At 33.1% G+C, this 6,653-nt stretch overlaps 1 long non-coding RNA gene across 1 annotated transcript in view; it reads left to right on the forward strand.

Annotated features, from left to right (window-relative positions):
• Positions 1,480–6,653, forward strand: part of LOC108660873 — an 11,411-nt gene continuing 6,237 nt past the window's right edge. Inside the window, exons 1-2 of the long non-coding RNA XR_001926570.1 lie at positions 1,480–1,517; positions 2,189–2,271. This is a non-coding gene — a long non-coding RNA (uncharacterized LOC108660873). The remainder of the gene's footprint in view (positions 1,518–2,188; positions 2,272–6,653) is intronic.

Below are 6,653 nucleotides of genomic sequence, written 5' to 3' on the forward strand. Positions count from 1 at the left end.
TATCTCATTTCACATATATCATACATATATATACTGAAAATAAATATATCACATGCCAATTACTAAGATGATTATGAACTTTACTAATTCTAATTTCCTTGAGCCATTTAGGAAATTAGTTGGTCAAATTCCTAGAGGATATTACAAACATCGTCTTCAAGCTTTGCTTGTAATCTCCTTGAATCTTCATGACACCTTTGAATCTCCATCTTCAAGTTACAAAAATTTTCTTATCTAACCTTATTTTTACACATTGATGTAACTAATTGCATTTTATAATCAAGAAACCTCGAGTTACATTCGAGGGGAGTTAGATGAGAAAAGAATTTTACAACCCAGAGAAAATGAGAGTAAGGTAGGGTGCATAGACCTTATGTCAAAATAAATACCATGAGAAATAAATTTAATCATCCATGACCTAATATTCTAAGATCTAAGTCCATAATCATCCTCATGCTTTATAATCACAATCAAAAGCATAGAAATAAATGCAAGCTCAATATCACTTGGTGAACTTATGTATTATTTTAGAAAAGCATCAATTAACTTACTTAAAGCGCTTGACTCAAATTATTTGGTATTTTTTTATTTCAATTTAGTGTTTAAGAAATTCCCATTTTTGAAACACTTAAAGTAAACCTTTTACTCCTTTTGCTTAAAATAGAAATCCATTGAAATAAAACTTTTCATTTTAATTCTTTCCATAATTAAAACTCTTTTAATTTTGGAAACCTCTTTATTTAGGTAAACTTTCTAAAATATATCTATCAAGCCCTACCTTATAAAATACTTGCCATGTCATTCATGTGATTGACAATATGCTTGCATACTTAGAAAACCCCGAAAAATCGTCAAAAGTCGGTAGTGTACCTAGTAGTGCAACTAAGTTGAATTAAGCCTCGAACTAGTCCAAATAGAGATTTTAAGATGAAATTGAGAATTTTAAAAACCCAAAATGACTTAAAATGGTGATTCGGAGTTCGAGGACCGATTTGGAGTCAAATTGGAATTTTCATGACCTAGGGGCAAAATGGTCATTTTGCCACCCGAGGTTAAGATGTGAGTGTTGGATGAAATTTTTGACTAAGATTGATCATTTGGAGTATAATTTGAGTTTGAGAAGTGAAAAATTTTAATTTCGGCATTTTTTCGAACATAAGGGCAAAATAGTTATTTTGCCACCCCAAGGGCAAAATGGTAATTTTACACACCCAACACTTGTCCAGCACATGGATTTTACCCAATATTATCATGGATAATTGAGGAAATTTATATGGTGGAGAGAGATTGCTTAATGAGTAAGAATGACATATGGACCAATGGAATGGTGACATGTGTCAAATTCTCATCCATTTAATATTTTTCTTATAAATTAGCATAAAATCAGCCTATTTCTCTTCATATGGCCAGCCAAAACAAGAACAAAGGAAGAACAAAGGAAGAAAAGAAGAACAAAAACCCTAGGTGGAAAAATTCAAGGGAAAAGTGTGAAAATTCAAGGAAACAAGTGAAAAAAGGTAAGATTTTTCAATTCTAGCTTGTGATCTACCTTTCCTATGCATTATTTTGCATTTTTCATGGTTGAGAACCAAGTTTGCATGATGAATCCCTTGCTGGCCGGTCATGGGGGGAGGAGTTTTGATGCTTGATTTGGTTAGATTTCAATGTATTTTAGTGTTTTTAGATAGTTAGTGATGTGTAGCATGAAAAACAAACAAGAAAAATTCATTTCTCCCATCACCCATCATTGGCCGAATTTTCCATGTAGAGTGTGGATGGTGGATTTGATTTTATTTCAAGTGAATTGATTAGGAAATGATGAATTACGATGAAAAAATCAAGTAGGAAAAATTATAGTGTTGATGCACCCACCATGGCCGAATTTTCCAAGAGAAAATGTGAAGATGATTTTGTTAAATTTTAAGCTATTTGACTTGTGTTTGATGGTTTGGAGAATTGGAAGAAAACTGGAGTTAATTGGAGTTGAATTGGGCATATTGGCCAATCAATTGAGTGATAGATCGAATTAGGCCAATACCGTTTTATTTAGGTGCACAATTTAATTTGTGTAGAACATCGTGTTTAGGCGATAATTCGAACAATTTGCATTCCATTTCATGCATCCATATAGTTTTATAACGGTTTAGCACCAATGTGGTAAATTTGCTTGATTGTGCATTATGTCTAGGTGGTGAATCCTCCGATAAAGGCAAAGAAATTGTACCCGAGGATTGATAGTCAGAGTACTCTAAAAATTCGACTCTCGAAATAGTGAGTAACCTTATCATCATTTTAATTATCTAAAGTGGTTGTTTTATTCGATTTTGTGAATGTTATAGAAAATGAGTTTAAATGGTTAATTTTTAGGTTTTATAAACAAAATGTGTTTAAATGAAATGATTATATAAATTGTCTTGAAATTGAATGATGGCTTTGAAGATAGAGTAATTGGAGACCATTTGATATATTGTGAATTTATGGTTCTAATTGATTGGCTTATGGTAATATTGGCATGAATGGTTGAATTGGTATTTATGTTGAAAATGTAAAAATTATTGTTTGCCTTTGTCAAACCTTGTTCTATAAAATAATTACGACGTCATTTACATGCTCAATAGAATGTTTGCATGTTTAGGAAGTTCGAGGAATCGTTAAAAGACGATATTGCCCCTAATGGTACCATTAAGTCGATTAAGCCTCGAACTAGTTCAAATAGGAATTTTGAGGTGAAATTAAGAGTTTCACAGTTTAGGGACGACTCAAAATAGTAATTCGGAGTTAGAGGATCAATTTGGAGTCAAACTGAAATTTTCATTATCTAGGGGCAAAATGGTCATTTGCCACCTAGAGACAAAATGAGAATTTTAAGAAAAATTTTTTTAGCTCCATTTAACTTATTGGAGTATGATTTGAGTATCGGAGTATAATTTGAGGGTTTAGCAGTGAAAAAGTTTAATTCCGGTGATTTTTGGAGTGTAGGGGCAAAATTGTAATTTTTCCACCCACGGACAAAATTTGAGATTTTGAGAGAATTTAGATCAAATTTGACAAATTGGAGAATGGTATGAGTATAGGGGATGAAAAATATGTCTATGGGCAATTTTTCAGTTTTTGGGGTAAAAATGTAATTTTTGACTTTTACGGGGGTAAAAGTGTAAATTTTAAAAATTACTCCACCAAGACTTTGGATAAGTCTGAGAATTTTATCTAAGCTATGGATATGTGGGACAACTGTATGGTGAAAATTTGGAAATAAATGGATGGCTAGAATTTAAAGAATTAATAAAACAAAAAAATGAATAAAATAATATTATATTATTTTAGCCTTAAAAAATGTCAAAATTCCAGAATTCTCATCTTCTTCAGCTGTCCAAACCAGGAGAGAAAAAGGGGGAAAAAAAATAAGAACCCTAGCTGAAAAAATTTGGGGAAAATCAAGAGCAATCAAGAAATCAAGCATTAAAAAGGTAAATTTCATTGATTTTCCTTGTGATTTTCACTACCCATGCATTTTTTTCTCATTTCCATGCAAAATTAGAAAGTGGGTATGGACACCCATGCTGGCCAAACCTCCATGGATGAGTTTTGAGCTTGAGTTTTGGTTGATTTTAATTGAATTAAGTGATTTTAGTTAGGTTATATTGAAATATAGCAAAAATAAGCTAGAGAAATAATTTTCTCCCATTGAAACCCATTATGCCGAATTTTCTAGGGGAATATTGGCTGCTGATCTTGATGTTTATTTGAGGAATTATGATGAATAATGATGAATTATGAGCCTAGAAAAATAATGGGAATTTTTGAAGCAAAAATATGAATTTTTATCCACTAGGGGTATTTTCGTAATTTGCTATCGGGACTGATAATTTGCACCACACTAAGGAACATTAAGTCAATTTGGGTGCAGTTGAGGTATAGAAATTGAAAAAAATCAATTTGGAGTTTAAATGGACACGTATATCGATTTATCGGGTAAAAGGCCGAAATAGGCTAACATCTCGTTTGGGCAAAATTTAGACATTTTGCACTTCATATCATGCATTAGTAGTATAAATTAGTTTATTTTGGTTTAGAACCAAAGTAGTAAACCTCTTAGTTGTAGAATTTGTCAAGGTGGCGAATCCTCTAATAAGGGCAAAGAACTCGAGGAGTAATAGTTGGAGTACCCGAATTTAGTTTTCGAAAATTGTGAGTAAACTTATTATCGTCTTAATTATCTAGAGTAGTTTTATACAATTGTGTGATTTTATGAAAAATGGGTTTAAATGGTAAATTGCTATGTTTTAAGAGAAATTGTGATTTTATAAAATGATTTTATAAATTTATTGAAGAATCGAATACTGGTTTTGAAAATAGAGTAATTGAAGACTGCTTGCTTGTGTTGTAAATTTATGGTTTTAAATTGAATGGCTTATGACAATAAATGAGCATGAATGGCTAAACTGATTTTGGTGTTAGAATTATTTGTACTATGTATTTAGCCTTGAGAGGCTAGGTTGCGATAAATTGTCATGTCATGCAGAAAAAGATTTTATAAATCAGGTGGTAGATAAAAGATTAGCTACCACAGTGGTGGGGGGTTCCGTGGGCCAGCCTATTAGAGGGGCACGGTAAACTTCTTATATTCTCACTTCGGTCGTAGAGGCGCGTAGGGTATCTCATGAGGTGGGCTTTTTAAGTGCACTTCACATGGACCACTACGTGAGAGTGAGACTTAGCCAACGCCAAGGAACGGCTATGTTTTAAAATAAAAATATGATTTATGCGAAATATGAATTTTTAACAGCCTTGACGGACACGGTTGGATACCCCTGGTCCAGGTGTCACCGAGTACAGGATTTGGCATGAGCCAAGTTTTGAGTAATTCACGAGCCATATTGATTATTTGGTTGAAATGAATATTTGTGATGTGAAAAATTTGCTGAAGTTAATTATTTTTTAATTGTCTCCATTTACTCGCCTTTAGATAGTTTAGATGGTGTCTGTTTACTCATTGAGATTTTATAATCTCACCACCCTTAATTCCCCACATTTCAAGTTCGGGATAGCCGGTAGATAGCCGATTGCATCAAGAACTTCAGTTAGCCTTGCATTGTCAAAATTATAGGTTCACAAACTCGCATCTTATTGGTTAGTTGGGGCCCACGTGTCATTGTAAAAGTAATTTTATACTTTAGTTATTTGATTTAAAGTATGTATGAACATATTTAGCTTTTACACCATGTTTTTGGCGGGTTTTGGTGTTTCGAAAAAAAAATGACGAAAATGCCCCTGTGAGCCAAAAAATAATATTTTATTATTTTAATTTGGAAAAGACTTATGATTTCTTAAAATGCGAGATTTAATAACTGTCGCTCACCGGGGAGATGCGAAAGCTGATGCTAAGCCTTGCGGGGTTTCAATCGGCATTCAAGGTAATGAGTGCCTATTGGGACGTCGCGGCGGTTGTCACGGGCCCGATGGGGAGTTTCGGGTCGTGACAATTAAAGTGGTATCAGAGCATGGTTTAAAGATCAGAGATTTTAATTTTAAAGCTTTGGATTTTAAAGTTTTTGATTTTAAAGTTGTTTTAAGAAATCCACACTAACACTGCGTGGCTCAAGTTAAGTTAAGTTAAGTCAGGTTAGGTAGAATAGAATACATGCATCTACATATAGAATTTGGAGTTGTTTAGACTTGTTTTGGTTTTTCTTATAGATCTTATGGGAGCTATAGGAACTCATGTTCCCAGTAATTCACTTCTTTATTAATGTCATGCAAAGGTCATAAGTAGGGCCGTTGTTCGGGTTTAAGATGCCACCCGTGACACGAGCTAGTGTTGGAGAGATCTTAAAATGAATGCTCCTAATGAAATGATATATCCCTACGATTATGGATGGAGAAATTTGGAGTTGGACAAATAGGCCGTGATAATTGATTCATTTGGTGGAGTGTACAAATTAAGCATTGAGGTAAGAGTAAATTCATACATATCTGCATGAAGATAAGAACACTATGTTAATTGAGCATGTTATGCCCATATAAAAGTGGTGTTGATTTCAATTAAGTGATTGTGAGATTTTAAAAATTGATTGGATCTATTATAGTTCACGGATATAAACACGTGAACTAACTCGAGAGTGAGTACTAATGATTACTATAATTGACGTGTGGTCATGAAGTAAGAAGTTAGTCAACAAATTTGCTTTAAGGATGAGCTTGAATTTTGCTATGCATAGTAAGGAGGAGCCAAGGGACTAAAGGACTAGATGTGAAATTGGCAGCTTGAGGTTAAATGACTTGGAAATGTCGAATCTAGTCTAAGTGCCATATGAAGTTCTATAATTGAGATTGATATATGAATTACTTTAAAGATCAATTTAAAAGTTTATTCGGTTTAAAGTGTGGCCTATAATACGAATGATCAGTCTTAAAGGTGATCTCCCCAAAGCAAGGAATTTAGAAAATTTTGATGGTTGGATATACTCTAAGAGAGAGAACTTCTGCATCCTAAGTTTAGGAAAACTTTGATCTTATGATTGCAAAGGCAAGGTGTAATAACTAAGTAAATTATTCACTTAATAAATGTGATTGATTATTGATGAATAAAGTCAAGATCTTGATGTTTAGTGGTATACAATTTGATAATTATGTATTTAAGGGTTATTTGGAGA

The sequence above is a fragment of the Theobroma cacao genome, chromosome 2 (assembly GCF_000208745.1).
Source record: "Theobroma cacao cultivar B97-61/B2 chromosome 2, Criollo_cocoa_genome_V2, whole genome shotgun sequence".
Lineage (NCBI taxonomy): Eukaryota > Viridiplantae > Streptophyta > Magnoliopsida > Malvales > Malvaceae > Theobroma > Theobroma cacao.